Genomic DNA, 16337 nt, shown 5'->3' on the forward strand with positions numbered 1-16337 from the left:
ACCGCAGCGACGCACGGATGCACGCTAAGACCGTAGGATCCTACGCAGTGCCGTAGGGGACCGCACCGCCACTTCCCAGCAAATTAGGGACACTGTTGCTCGTGGGGTATCGTCGAGGACCATTCGCAACCGTCTCCATGAAGCTGGGCTACGGTCCCGCACACCGTTAGGCCGTCTTCCGCTCACGCCCCAACATCGTGCAGCCCGCCTCCAGTGGTGTCGCGACAGGCGTGAATGGAGGGACGAATGGAGACGTGTCGTCTTCAGCGATGAGAGTCGCTTCTGCCTTGGTGCCAATGATGGTCGTATGCGTGTTTGGCGCCGTGCAGGTGAGCGCCACAATCAGGACTGCATACGACCGAGGCACACAGGGCCAACACCCGGCATCATGGTGTGGGGAGCGATCTCCTACACTGGCCGTACACCACTGGTGATCGTCGAGGGGACACTGAATAGTGCACGGTACATCCAAACCGTCATCGAACCCATCGTTCTACCATTCCTAGACCGGCAAGGGAACTTGCTGTTCCAACAGGACAATGCACGTCCGCATGTATCCCGTGCCACCCAACGTGCTCTAGAAGGTGTAAGACAAGTACACTGGCCAGCAAGATCTCCGGATCTGTCCCCCATTGAGCATGTTTGGGACTGGATGAAGCGTCGTCTCACGCGGTCTGCACGTCCAGCACGAACGCTGGTCCAACTGAGGCGCCAGGTGGAAATGGCATGGCAAGCCGTTCCACAGGACTACATCCAGCATCTCTACGATCGTCTCCATGGGAGAATAGCAGCCTGCATTGCTGCGAAAGGTGGATATACACTGTACTAGTGCCGACATTGTGCATGCTCTGTTGCCTGTGTCTATGTGCCTGTGGTTCTGACAGTGTGATCATGTGATGTATCTGACCCCAGGAATGTGTCAATAAAGTTTCCCCTTCCTGGGACAATGAATTCACGGTGTTCTTATTTCAATTTCCAGGATAGTAGATAGTCGTATCCCAAAATAGTATCCTGTCGTTTCCACAGAAACATTACTCGATTTTGAAGTAGAAGTCATGGAAACCATAGTATTTCATAGCGACGCAATTTCTGTGTTAATTCTTCAATGTGAGAGAGCGAGGGATGCAGTAAAGAAGGAATAGTGCATCGAATTAGATACTCGTATCCTAAAAGGAAATCCTGTCGTTTCCATAGAAACGTTACTCAATTTACAAGGAGATGCCATAGAACCCATAGTATTTCATAGCGACGCAATTTCTGTGTTAATTCGTCAATGTGAGGGAGCGAGGGACGCAGTTGAGAAGGAATATTGCATCGGCAAAGAGATACTCGTATCCCAAAAGAAAATCCTGTCGTTTCCATAGAAGCGTTACTCGATTTAGAAGGAGACCTCATAGATCCCATAGTATCACATAGCGGCGCAGTTTCTGTGTTAATTCGTCAATGTGAGGGAGAGAGGAATGCAGTAAAGAAGGAATAGTGCATCGGAAAGGGGATATTCGTAACGCAAAAGAAAATCCTGTCGTTTCTATAGAAGCATTACTCGATTAAAAGGAGAAGTCATAGATCCTTTAGTTTTCCATTGGGACGCAATTTCTGTGGTAATTCGTCAATTTGAGGTACCGTGGGATGCAGTAAAGAACGAATAGTCCATCTGAAAGGGGATACTCGTTTCTCAAAAGAAAATCCTGTCCTTTCCATTGAAACGTAACCCGATTTTGAAGGGGAAGTCATGGAACCCATAGTATTTCATAGCGACGCACATTCTGTGTTAATTCGTCACTGTGAGGGAGCGAGGGATGCAGTAAAGAGGGAATAGTGCAGCGAAAAGGTGATACTCGTATTACAAAAGTAAATCCTTCGTTTCCATAGAAACGCTACTCGATTTACATCTAGAAGTTATAGAACACATAGAATTTCATAGCGCCGCAATTTCTGTGTTAATTCGTCAATGTGATGGAGCAAGGTATGCAGTAGGGAAGGAATAGTGCATCGGAAAGGAGATACACGTATCCCAAAAGAAAATCCTGTCGTTTACATAGAAACGTTTCTCGATTTAGGAGGAGAAGTCATAGAACACATAGTTTTTCATATCGATGCAATTTCTGTGTTAACTCGTCAATGTGAGAAAGCGAGGGATTCAGTAAAAAAGGGATAGTGCATCGGAAAGGAGATACTCGAATCCCAAAGGAAAATGCTGTCGTTTCCATAGATACATTACTCGATTTAGAAGGAGAAGTAATAGAACACATAGTATTTCATAGCTCCGCAATTTATGTGTTAATTCGTCAATTTGAGGGAGCTAGGGATGCAGGAAGGAGGGAATCGTGCATCGGGAAGGACACACTCGTATCACAAAATAAAATCCCTTCGTTTCCATGGAAACGTCACTCGATTTAGAAGGAGAAGTTATAGAAACCATAGTATTTCATAGCGACGCGATGTCTGTGTTAATTCGTCAATATGAGAGAGCGAGGGATGCAGTAAAGAAGGAATAGTGCATCGGAAAGGAGATATTCGTATCCCAAAAGAAAATCATGACGTTTCTATAGAAACGTTACTCGATTTAGAAGGAGAAGTCACAGAACCCATAGTATATCAAAGCGACCCAATTTCTGAGTTAATTCGTCATTGTGAGAGAGCTAGGGATGCAGTAAGGTAGGAATAGTGCAACGGAGAGGAGAGACGCGTATCAGAAAAGGAAAATCTGTCGTTTCCATAGAAACGCTACTCGATTTAGAAGGAGAAGTCATAGATCCGTAGTATTTCATAGCGACGCAATTTCTGTGATAATTCGTCATTGTGAGTTAGCGAGGGGTGCAGTAAAGAAGGAATAGTGCATCGGAAAGGAGATCCTCGTATCCCAAAAGGAAATCTTGTCGTATCCATAGAAACGTTACTCGATTTAGAAGGAGATGTCATAGAAGCCATAATATTTCATAGCGACGTAATTTCTGTGTTAATTCCTCAATGTGAGGGAGAGAGGGATGCAGTAAAGAAGGAATAGTGCATCGGAAAGCGGATACTCGTATCCCGAAAGTAAATCCGGTCGTTTCCATAGAAACGTTACTCGATTTAGAAGGAGAAGTCATAGAAACCATTGTATTTCATAGCGCCGCAATTTCTGTGTTAATTCGTCAACGTGAGGGAGCCAGGGATGCAGTCAAGAAGGAATGGTGCACCGGAAAGGAGATACTCGTATCCCAAAAGAAAATCCTGTCGTTTCCATAGAAACGTTATCCGATTTAGAAGGAGAAGTCATAGAACCCATAGTATTTCATAGCGCCGCAATTTATGTGTTAATTCGTCAACGTGAGGGAGCGAGGAATGCAGTATATAAGGAATAGTGCATCAGAAAGGAGATACTCGTATCCCAAAGAAAATCCTGTCGTTTCCACAGAATCGTTACTCGTTTTAGAAGGAGAAGTCCTAGAACGCATAGTATTTCATAGCGACGCAATTTCTGTGTTAATTCGTCAATGTGAGGGAGCGAGGGATGCAGTAAAGAAGGAATAGTGCAACGGAAAGGAGATACTCGTATCCCATAAGAAAAACCTGGCGTTTCCGTAGAAGCGTTACTCGATTTAGAATTAGAAGTCATGGAACCCATAGTATTTCATAGCGACGCAATTTCTGTGTTAATTCGGCAATCTGAGGGAGCGAGGGATGCGGTAAAGAAGGAGTAGTGCATCGGAAAGGAGATACTTGTATCCCAAAAGGAAATCCTGTCTTTTCCATAGAAAAGTTACACGATATAGTAGGAGAAGTCATAGAACACATATTATTTCATGGCGACGCAATTTCTGTGTTAATTCGTCAATGTGGGGGATCGAGGGATGCAGTAAAGAAGGAATAGTGCATCGGAAAAGAAATGATAGTAACCCAAAAGAAAATCGTGTCGTTTCCATAGAAACGTTACCCGATTTAGAAGGAGAAGTCATAGATCACATAGTAATTCATAGTGACGCAATTTCTGAGTTAATTCGTCAATGTGAGGGAGCGAGGCATGCAGTAAAGAAGGAATAGTGCATCACAAAGGAGATACTCGTAACCCAAAAGAACATCCTCTCCTATCCATTGAAACGTTACTCGGTTTAGAAGGAGAAGTCATAGCACACATAGTATTTTATAGCGACGCACTTTCTGTGTTAATTCGTCAATGTGAGGGAGCGAGAGATGCAATAACGAAGGAATAGTGCATCGGAAAGGAGATACTAGTATCTCAAAAGGAAATCCTGTCGTTTCCATAGAAACGTTACTCGATTTAGAAGGAGAAGTCATAGAACACATAGTATTTCATGGCGACGCTATTTCTGTGTTAATTCGTCAATGTGGGGGAGCGAGGCATGCAGTAAAGAGGGAATAGTGCATCGGAAAGGAGATACTCGTAACCCAAAAGAAAATCCTGTCGTTTCCATAGAAACGTTACTCGAATTAGAAGGAGAAGTCATAGAACCCATAGTATTTCGTAGCGTCACAATTTCTGTGTTCATTCCTCAATGTGAGGGAGCGAGGCATGCAATAAAGAAGGAATAGTGCATCACAAAGGAGATACTCGTATCCCAAAAGAAAAGCATTTCGTATTTATTGAAACGTTACTCGATTTAGAAGGAGAAGTCATATAACACATAGTATTTCATGGCGACGCTATTTCTGTGTTAATTCGTCAATGTGAGGGAGCGAGGCATGGTGTAAAGAGGAAATAGTGCATCGGAAAGGAGATACTCGTAACCCAAAAGAAAATCCTGTCGATTCCATAGAAACGTTACTCGAATTAGAAGGAGAAGTCATAGAACCCATAGTATTTCGTAGCGTCACAATTTCTGTGTTCATTCCTCAATGTGAGGGAGCGAGGCATGCAATAAAGAAGGAATAGTGCATCACAAAGGAGATACTCGTATCCCAAAAGAAAAGCATTTCGTATTTATTGAAACGTTACTCGATTTAGAAGGAGAAGTCATATAACACATAGTATTTCATGGCGACGCTATTTCTGTGTTAATTCGTCAATGTGGGGGAGCGAGGCATGCAGTAAAGAGGGAATAGTGCATCGGAAAGGAGATACTCGTAACCCAAAAGAAAATCCTGTCGTTTCCATAGAAACGTTACTCGAATTAGAAGGAGAAGTCATAGAACCCATAGTATTTCGTAGCGTCACAATTTCTGTGTTCATTCCTCAATGTGAGGGAGCGAGGCATGCAATAAAGAAGGAATAGTGCATCACAAAGGAGATACTCGTATCCCAAAAGAAAAGCATTTCGTATTTATTGAAACGTTACTCGATTTAGAAGGAGAAGACGTAGCACCCATACTATATCCTAGCGCCGCAGTTTCTGTGTTAATTCGTGAACGTTTGGGAGCGAGGGATGCAGTAAAGAGGAAATAGCGCATCGCAAAAGAGATTCTCGTATCCCAATAGAAAATCCTGTCGATTCCATACAAGCGTTACTCGATTTAGAAGGAGAAGTCTCAGCACGCGTAGTATTTCATAGCGACGCAAAGTCTATGTTAATTCGTCAATGTGAGGGAATGCGGGATGCAGTAGAGAAGGAAACGTGCATCGGAAAGGAGATACTCGTATCCCAAAAGAAAATCCTGTCGTTTCCATAGAAACGTTACTCGATTAAGAAGGAGATCTCATAGAACCCATAGTATTTTATAGCCCCGCAATTTCTGTGTTAATTCGTGAATGTGAGGGAGCGGGGGATGCAGTAAAGAAGGAATAGTGGATCGGTAAGGAGGAACTCGTACCCCAAAAGAAAATCCTGTAGTTTCCATAGAAACGTTACTCGATTTAGAAGGAGAAGTCATAGAACCCATAGTATATCCTAGCGTCGCAATTTCTGTGTTAATTCGTCAATATGAGGGTGCGAGGTGTGCAATAAAGAAGGAAGAGTGCATCGGAACGGAAATACTCGTATCCCAAAAGAAAATCCTGTCGGTTCCATAGAAACGTTACTCGATATAGTAGGAGATGTCATAGAACCCATAGTATTTCATAGCGCCGCAATTTCTGTGTTAATTCGTCAATGTGGGGGAGCGAGTGATGCAGTAAAGAAGGAATAGTGCATCGGAAAGGAGATACTCGTAACCCAAAAGAAAATCCAGTCGTCTCCATAGAAACGTAACTCGATTTAGAGGAAGAAGTCATAGAACCCATAGTATTTCATAGCGACGCAATTTCAGTGTTATCTCCTCAATTTGAGGGAGCGAGGCATGCAGTAAAGAAGGAATATTGCATCAGAAAGGAGATACTCGCATCCCAAAAGAAAATCCTCTCGTATCCATTGAAACGTTTCTCGATTTAGAAGGAAAAGTCATAGAACCTATAGTATATCATAGCGACGCAATTTCTGTGTTAATTCGTCAATGTTAGGGAGCGAGGGATGCAGTAAGGACGAAATAGTGCATCGGAAAGGAGATACTCGTAACTCAAAAGAAAATCCTGTCGTTTCCATAGAAACGTTACTCGATTTAGAAGGAGAAGTCATAGAAACCATAGCATTTCATTGCGAAGTCACTTCCGTGTTAATTCGTCAATGTGACGGAGCGAGGGATGCAGTAAAGAAGGAATAGTGCTTCGGAAAGAAGAAACTCGTATCCCAAAAGAAAATCCTGTAGTTTCCATGGAAACGTTGCTCGATTTAGAAGGGGAAGTCATAGAACGCATAGTATTTCCTAGCGTCGCAATTTCTGTGTTAATTCGTCAATATGAGGGAGCGAGGGGTGCAATAAAGAAGGAAGAGTGCATCGGAATGGAAATACTCGTATCCAAAAAGAAAATCCCATCCTTTCCATAGAAACGTTACTCGATATAGTAGGAGAAGTCGTAGAACAAATAGTATTTCATAGCGCCGCAATTTCTGTGTTAATTCGTCAACGTGAGGGAGCGAGGGATGCAGTTAAGGAGGAATAGTGCATCGGAAAGGAGATACTCGTATCCCAAAAGAAAATCCTGTTGACTCCATTGAAACGTAACTCGATTCAGATGGAATAGTCATAGAACCCATAGTATTTCATAGCGCCGCAATTTCTGTGTTAATTCGTCAACGTGAGGGAGCGAGTGATGCAGTAAAGGAGGAATACTGCATCGGAAAGGAGGTAGTCGTATCCAAAAAGATAATCCTGTCGTTTCCATTGAAACGTTACTCGATTTAGAAAGAGAAGTCATTTAACACATAGTATTTCATAGCGACGCAAGTTCTGTGTTAATGCGTCAATGAGAGGGAGCGAAGGATGCTGTAAAGGAGGAATAGTGTATCGGAAAGGAGATACTCGTATCCCAAAAGAAAATCCTGTCGTTTCCTTAGAAACGTTACTCGATATAGAACGAGAAAGCGTAGAACCCATAGTACTTCACAGCGCCGCAATTTCTGTGTTAATTCGTCAATGTAAGTGAGCGTGGGTTGCAGTATAGAAGGAATAGTGCATCGTAAAGGACATACTAGTAGCCCAAAAGAAAATCCTCTCGTTCCCATAGAAACGTTGCTCAATTTAGAAGTAGAAGTCATAGAAACCATAGAACCCCATAGCGACGTAATTTCTGTGTTAATTCGTCAATGTGAGGGAGCGAGGGATGCAGTAAAGAAGGATTAGGGCATCGGAAAGGAGATAGTCGTATCTCAAAAGAAAATCATACCGTTTCCATAGCAAAATTACTCGATTTAAAAAAAGAAGTCATAGAACACATAGTACTTCATAGCGACGCAATTTCTGTAGTAATTCTTCATTGTGAGGGAGCGAGAGAAGCAGTAAAGAAGGAATAGTGCATCGGAAAGGAGATACTTGTATCCCAAAAGGAAATCCTGTCGTTTCCATAGAAACGTTACTCGATTTAGAAGGAGAAGTTATAGAACACATAGCAATTCATAGCGCCGCAAATTCTGTGTTAATTCGTCAATGTGAATGAGCGAGGGATGCAGAAAGGAAGGAATAGTGCATCGCAAAAGGAGATACTCGTATATCAAAAGAAAATCCTGTCGTATCCATAGAAACGTCACTCGGTTTAGAAGGAGAAGTCATAGAACCCATAGTATTTCATAGCGACGTAATTACTGTCTTAATTCGTAAATGTGAGGGAGCGAGAATTGTAGTAAAGAAGGAATAGTACGTCGGAAAGGAGGTAGTCGTTTCCAAAAAGAAAATCCTGTCGTTTCCATTGAAACGTTACTCGATTTAGAAGGAGAAGTCATATAACACACAGAATTTCATAGGGACGCAATATCTGTGTTAATTCGTCAATGAGAGGGAGCGAAGGATGCCATAAAGAAGGAATAGCGTATCGGAAAGGAGATACTCGTATCACAAAAGAAAATCCTGTCGTTTCCTTAGAAACGTCACTCGATTTAGAACGAGAAAGCGTAGAACCCATAGTACTTCATAGCGCCGCAATTTCTGTGTTAATTCGTCAATGTGAGTGAGCGAGGGATGCAGTAAAGAAGGAATAGTGCATCGGAAAGGACTTACTAGTATCCCAAAAGAAAATCCTGTCGTTCCCATCGAAACGTTGCTCAATTTAGCAGTAGAAGTCATAGAAACCATAGAATTCCATAGCGACGTAATTTCTTTGTTAATTCGTCAATGTGAGGGAGAGAGGGATGCAGTAAAGAGGGAATTGTGCATAGGAAAGTTGATTGTCGTATCCCAAAAGAAAATCCTATCGCTTCCATAGCAAAATTACTCGATTTAGAAAGAGAAGTCATGAAACACACAGTATTTCATAGCGACGCAATATCTTTGTTAAATCGTCAATGTGAGGGAGCGAGGGATGCAGTAAAGAAGGAATAGTGGATCGGTAAGGAGATACTCGTAACCGAAAAGAAAATCCTGTCGTTTCAATAGAAACGATTCTCGATTTAGAAGGAGAGGTCATAGAACCCATTGTATTTCATAGCGATACAATATCTATGTTAATTCGTCAATGTGAAGGAGCGAGGGATGCAGTAAAGAAGGAATAGAGCATCGGAAAGGAGCAACTCGTATCCTAAAAGAAAATCCTGTCGTTTCCATAGAAACGTTACTTGATTTAGAAGGAGAAGTCATAGAAACCATAGTATTTCATTGCGAAGCCACTTCTGTGTTAATTCGTCAATGTGACGGAGCGAGGGATGCAGTAAAGAAGGAATAGTGCATCGGGAAGGAGAAACTCGTATCCCAAAAGAAAATCCTGTAGTTTCCATAGAAACGTTACTCGATTTAGAAGGAGAAGTCATAGAACCCATAGTATTTCCTAGCCCTCGCAATTTCTGTGTTAATTCGTCAATATGCGGGAGCGAGGGGTGCAATAAAGAAGGAAGAGTGCATCGGAACGGAAATACTCGTATCCCAAAAGAAAATCCTATCGTTTCCATAGAAACGTTACTCTATATAGTAGGAAAAGTCATAGAACCCATAGTATTTCATAGCAACACAATTTCTGTGTTATTTCGTCAATGTGAGTAACCGAGGGATGCAGTAAAGGAGGAACACTGCATCGGAAAGTAGGTAGTCGTATCCCAAAAGAAAATCCTGTCGTTTCCATTGAAACGTTACTCGATTTAGAAGGAGAAGTCATTTAACACATAGTATTTCATAGCGACGCAATATCTGTGTTAATTCGTCAATGAGAGGGAGCGAAGGATGCTCTAAAGGAGTAATAGTGTATCGGAAAGGAATTACTCGTATCCCAAAAGAAAATACTGTCGTTTCCTTAGAAACGTTACTCGATTTAGAACGAGAAAGCGTAGAACCCATAGTACTTCATAGCGCCGCAATTTCTGTGTTATTTCGTCAATATGAGGGTGTTAGGGATGCAGTAAGGCTGGAATAGTGCATTGGAATGGACATACTCGTATCTCAAAAGAAAATCCTGTCGTTTCCATTGAAACGTTACTCGATTCAGAAGGAAGAGTAATAGAACCTATAGTATTTCATAGCGACGCAATTTCTGTGTCAATTCGTCAATGTTAGGGAGCGGGGGATGCAGTAAGGATGAAATAGTGCATCGGAAAGGAGATACTCGTATCCCAAAAGAAAATCCTGTCGTTTCCATTGAAACGTCACTCCATTTATAGGGAGAAGTCATAGAACACATAGTATTTCGTGGCGACGCAATTTCTCCGTTAATTCGTCAATGTGAGGGAGCGAGGCATGCAGTAAAGGAGGAATAGTACATCGGTAATGAGTTACTCGCATCCCAAAAGAATATCATGTCGTTGCCATAGAAATGTTACTCGATTTAGAAAGAAAAGTCAGTGAACCCATGGAATTTCATAGCGCCGCAATTTCTGTGTTATTTCGTCAATGTGAGGGAGCGAGGGATGCAGTAAACAAGGAATAGAGCATCGGGAAAGAGAAACTCGTATCCCAAATGAAAACCCTGTCGTTTCCATAGAAACGTTACTCGATTTAGAAGGAGATCTCATAGAACCCATAGTAATTCATAGCCCCCCAATTTCTGTGTTAATTCGTGAATGTGAGGGAGCGAGCGATGCAGTAAAGAAGGATTAGTGGATCGGTAAGGAGATACTCGTAACCCAAAAGAAAATCCTGTCGTTTCAATAGAGACGATTCTCGATTTAGAAGGAGAGGTCATAGAACCCATTGTATTTCATAGCGATACAATATCTATGTTAATTCGTCAATGTGAAGGAGCGAGGGATGCAATCAAGAAGGGATGGAGCATCGGAATGGAGCAACTCGTATCCTAAAAGAAAATCCTGTCGTTTGCATAGAAACGTTACTTGATTTAGAAGGAGAAGTCATAGAAACCATAGTATTTCATTGCGAAGCCACTTCTGTGTTAATTTGTCAATGTGACGGAGCGAGGGATGCAGTAAAGAAGCATTAGTGCATCGGAAAGGAAATACTCGTATCCCAAAAGAAAATCATATCGTTTCCATAGCAAAATTACTTGATTTAGAAAAAGAAGTCATAGAACCCATAATACTTCATAGCGACGCAATTTCTGTAGTAATTCTTCATTGTGAGGGAGCGAGAGAAGCAGTAAAGAAGGAATAGTGCATCGGAAAGGAGATACTCGTATCCCAAAAGGCAATCCTGTCGTTTCCATAGAAACGTTACTCGATTTAGAAGGAGAATTATAGAACCCATAGTAATTCATAGCGACGCTATTTCTGTGTTAATTCGTCAATGTGAAGGAGCGAGGGATGCAGTAAAGAAGGAATAGAGCATCGGAAAGGAGCAACTCGTATCCCAAAAGAAAATCTCGTCGTTTCCATAGAAACGTTACTCGATTTAGAAGGAGAAGTGATAGAAACCATAGTATTTCATTGCGAAGCCACTTCTGTGTTAATTCGTCAATGTGAGGGAGCGAGGGATGCAGTAAAGAAGGAATAGAGCATCGGAATGGACATACTCGTATCCCAAAAGGAAATCCTGTCGTTTCCATTGAAACGTTACTCGATTTAGAAGGAGAAGTCATATAACACACAGTATTTCATAGCGACACAATTTCTGTGTTAATTCGTCAATGAGAGGGAGCGAAGGATGCTGTAAAGAAGTAATAGCGTATCGGAAAGGAGATACTCGTATCACAAAAGAAAATCCTGTCGTATCCTTAGAAACGTCACTCGATTTAGAACGAGAAAGCGTAGAACCCATAGTACTTCATAGCGGCGCAATTTCTGTGTTAATTCGTCAATGTGAGTGAGCGCGGGATGCAGTAAAGTAGCAATATTGCATCGGAAATGTTTTACTCCTATCCCAAAAGAAAATTCTCCCGGTTCCATAGAAACGGGATTCCATTTAGAAGGAGAAGTCATAGGACTAATAGTATTTCATAGCGACGCAATTTCTTTGTTAATTCGTCAATTTGATTGAGCGAGGGATGCAGTAAAGAAGGAATAGTGCATCGGAAAGGAGATACTGGAATCCCAAAAGAAAATCCTGTCGTTTCCATAGAAACGTTACTAGATTTAGAAGGAGAAGTCATGAAAGCCATGGTAGTTCATAGCGACGCAATTTCTGTGTTAATCCGTCAATGTGAGGGAGCGAGCGATGCAGTAAAAAAGGAATAGTGCATCGGAATGGAGTTACTCCTATCCCAAAAGAAAATCCTCTCGTTTCCATAGAAACGTAATTCGATTTAGAAGGAGAAGTCATTGGACTAACAGTATTTCATAGCTACGCAATTTGTTCGGCAATTCGTGTATGTGAGGGAGAGAGCTATGCAGTAAAGAAGGAATAGTGCATCGGAAAGGTGATAATTGGGATCCCAAAAGAAAATCCAGTCGTTTCCATAGAAACGTTACTAGATTTAGAAGGAGAAGTCATAGAACCCATAGTATATCATAGCAAACCAAATACTGTGTTAATTCGTCAATGTTAGGGAACGAGGGATGATGTAAAGAAGGAATAGTTCATCGGAAAGGACATACTCGTATCCCAAAAGAAAATCCTATCGTTTCCATAGAAACGTTACTCTATATAGTAGGAAAAGTCATAGAACCCATAGTATTTCATAGCAACACAATTTCTGTGTTATTTCGTCAATGTGAGTAACCGAGGGATGCAGTAAAGGAGGAACACTGCATCGGAAAGTAGGTAGTCGTATCCCAAAAGAAAATCCTGTCGTTTCCATTGAAACGTTACTCGATTTAGAAGGAGAAGTCATTTAACACATAGTATTTCATAGCGACGCAATATCTGTGTTAATTCGTCAATGAGAGGGAGCGAAGGATGCTCTAAAGGAGTAATAGTGTATCGGAAAGGAATTACTCGTATCCCAAAAGAAAATACTGTCGTTTCCTTAGAAACGTTACTCGATTTAGAACGAGAAAGCGTAGAACCCATAGTACTTCATAGCGCCGCAATTTCTGTGTTATTTCGTCAATATGAGGGTGTTAGGGATGCAGTAAGGCTGGAATAGTGCATTGGAATGGACATACTCGTATCTCAAAAGAAAATCCTGTCGTTTCCATTGAAACGTTACTCGATTCAGAAGGAAGAGCAATAGAACCTATAGTATTTCATAGCGACGCAATTTCTGTGTCAATTCGTCAATGTTAGGGAGCGGGGGATGCAGTAAGGATGAAATAGTGCATCGGAAAGGAGATACTCGTATCCCAAAAGAAAATCCTGTCGTTTCCATTGAAACGTCACTCCATTTATAGGGAGAAGTCATAGAACACATAGTATTTCGTGGCGACGCAATTTCTCCGTTAATTCGTCAATGTGAGGGAGCGAGGCATGCAGTAAAGGAGGAATAGTACATCGGTAATGAGTTACTCGCATCCCAAAAGAATATCATGTCGTTGCCATAGAAATGTTACTCGATTTAGAAAGAAAAGTCAGTGAACCCATGGAATTTCATAGCGCCGCAATTTCTGTGTTATTTCGTCAATGTGAGGGAGCGAGGGATGCAGTAAACAAGGAATAGAGCATCGGGAAAGAGAAACTCGTATCCCAAATGAAAACCCTGTCGTTTCCATAGAAACGTTACTCGATTTAGAAGGAGATCTCATAGAACCCATAGTAATTCATAGCCCCGCAATTTCTGTGTTAATTCGTGAATGTGAGGGAGCGAGGGATGCAGTAAAGAAGGATTAGTGGATCGGTAAGGAGATACTCGTAACCCAAAAGAAAATCCTGTCGTTTCAATAGAGACGATTCTCGATTTAGAAGGAGAGGTCATAGAACCCATTGTATTTCATAGCGATACAATATCTATGTTAATTCGTCAATGTGAAGGAGCGAGGGATGCAATCAAGAAGGGATGGAGCATCGGAATGGAGCAACTCGTATCCTGAAAGAAAATCCTGTCGTTTGCATAGAAACGTTACTTGATTTAGAAGGAGAAGTCATAGAAACCATAGTATTTCATTGCGAAGCCACTTCTGTGTTAATTCGTCAATGTGACGGAGCGAGGGATGCAGTAAAGAAGCATTAGTGCATCGGAAAGGAAATACTCGTATCCCAAAAGAAAATCATATCGTTTCCATAGCAAAATTACTTGATTTAGAAAAAGAAGTCATAGAACACATAATACTTCATAGCGACGCAATTTCTGTAGTAATTCTTCATTGTGAGGGAGCGAGAGAAGCAGTAAAGAAGGAATAGTGCATCGGAAAGGAGATACTCGTATCCCAAAAGGCAATCCTGTCGTTTCCATAGAAACGTTACTCGATTTAGAAGGAGAATTATAGAACCCATAGTAATTCATAGCGACGCTATTTCTGTGTTAATTCGTCAATGTGAAGGAGCGAGGGATGCAGTAAAGAAGGAATAGAGCATCGGAAAGGAGCAACTCGTATCCCAAAAGAAAATCTCGTCGTTTCCATAGAAACGTTACTCGATTTAGAAGGAGAAGTGATAGAAACCATAGTATTTCATTGCGAAACCACTTCTGTGTTAATTCGTCAATGTGAGGGAGCGAGGGATGCAGTAAAGAAGGAATAGAGCATCGGAATGGACATACTCGTATCCCAAAAGGAAATCCTGTCGTTTCCATTGAAACGTTACTCGATTTAGAAGGAGAAGTCATATAACACACAGTATTTCATAGCGACACAATTTCTGTGTTAATTCGTCAATGAGAGGGAGCGAAGGATGCTGTAAAGAAGTAATAGCGTATCGGAAAGGAGATACTCGTATCACAAAAGAAAATCCTGTCGTATCCTTAGAAACGTCACTCGATTTAGAACGAGAAAGCGTAGAACCCATAGTACTTCATAGCGGCGCAATTTCTGTGTTAATTCGTCAATGTGAGTGAGCGCGGGATGCAGTAAAGTAGCAATATTGCATCGGAAATGTTTTACTCCTATCCCAAAAGAAAATTCTCCCGGTTCCATAGAAACGGGATTCCATTTAGAAGGAGAAGTCATAGGACTAATAGTATTTCATAGCGACGCAATTTCTTTGTTAATTCGTCAATTTGATTGAGCGAGGGATGCAGTAAAGAAGGAATAGTGCATCGGAAAGGAGATACTGGAATCCCAAAAGAAAATCCTGTCGTTTCCATAGAAACGTTACTAGATTTAGAAGGAGAAGTCATGAAAGCCATAGTAGTTCATAGCGACGCAATTTCTGTGTTAATCCGTCAATGTGAGGGAGCGAGCGATGCAGTAAAAAAGGAATAGTGCATCGGAATGGAGTTACTCCTATCCCAAAAGAAAATCCTCTCGTTTCCATAGAAACGTAATTCGATTTAGAAGGAGAAGTCATTGGACTAACAGTATTTCATAGCTACGCAATTTGTTCGGCAATTCGTGTATGTGAGGGAGAGAGCTATGCAGTAAAGAAGGAATAGTGCATCGGAAAGGTGATAATTGGGATCCCAAAAGAAAATCCAGTCGTTTCCATAGAAACGTTACTAGATTTAGAAGGAGAAGTCATAGAACCCATAGTATATCATAGCAAACCAAATACTGTGTTAATTCGTCAATGTTAGGGAACGAGGGATGATGTAAAGAAGGAATAGTTCATCGGAAAGGACATATTCGTATCCCAAAAGAAAATACTGTCGTTTCCATAGAGACGGTACTCGATTTAGAAGGAGAAGTCATAGAGCAAATAGTATTTCATGGCGACGCAATTTCTGTGTTAATTCGTCAATGTGAGGGGGCGAGGGATGCAGTAAAGAAGGAGTAGTGCATCGGAACGGAGATACTCGTATCCCAAAAGAATAACCAGTCGTTTCTATAGAAACGTTACTCGATTTAGAAGGAGAATTCTTAGAACCCTTAGTATTTCATAGCGCCGCAATTTCCGTGTTAATTCGTAAATGTGAGGGAGCGAGGGAAGCAGTAAGGAAAGAATAGTGCATCGGAAAGGAGATACTCGTATCTCAAAAGAAAATCCTGTCGATTCCATAGAAACGTTACTCGATTTAGAAGGAGAAGTCAATGAACCCATAGTATTTCATAGCGACGCAATTTCTGTGTTAATTCGTCAATGAGAGGGAGCGAGGAATGCTGTAAAGAAGGAATAGTGCATCGGAAAGGAGATACCCGTATCCCAAAAGAAAATCCTGTCGTTTCCATGGATACGTTACTCGTCTTAGAAGAAGAAGTCACAGAACACTTAGTATTTCATAGCGACACAATTTCTGTGTTAATTCGTCAATGTGAGGGAGCTAGGGATGCAGTAAAGAAGGAATAATGTATCGGAAAGGTGATTACCGTATCCCGAAAGAAAATCCTGTCGTTTTCATAGAAACGGTACTGGATTTAGAAGGAGACGACACAGAACACATAGTATTTCATAGCGACGCAATTTCTTTGTTAATTCGTGAATGTGAGAGAACAAGGGATGCAGTAAAGAAGGAATAGTGCATCGGAAAGGATATACTCGTATCCGATGGGAAAATCCTGTCGTTTCCATAAAAAAGTTGCTCAATT

This window comes from Schistocerca piceifrons, chromosome 3 (genome assembly GCF_021461385.2).
Source record: "Schistocerca piceifrons isolate TAMUIC-IGC-003096 chromosome 3, iqSchPice1.1, whole genome shotgun sequence".
Lineage (NCBI taxonomy): Eukaryota > Metazoa > Arthropoda > Insecta > Orthoptera > Acrididae > Schistocerca > Schistocerca piceifrons.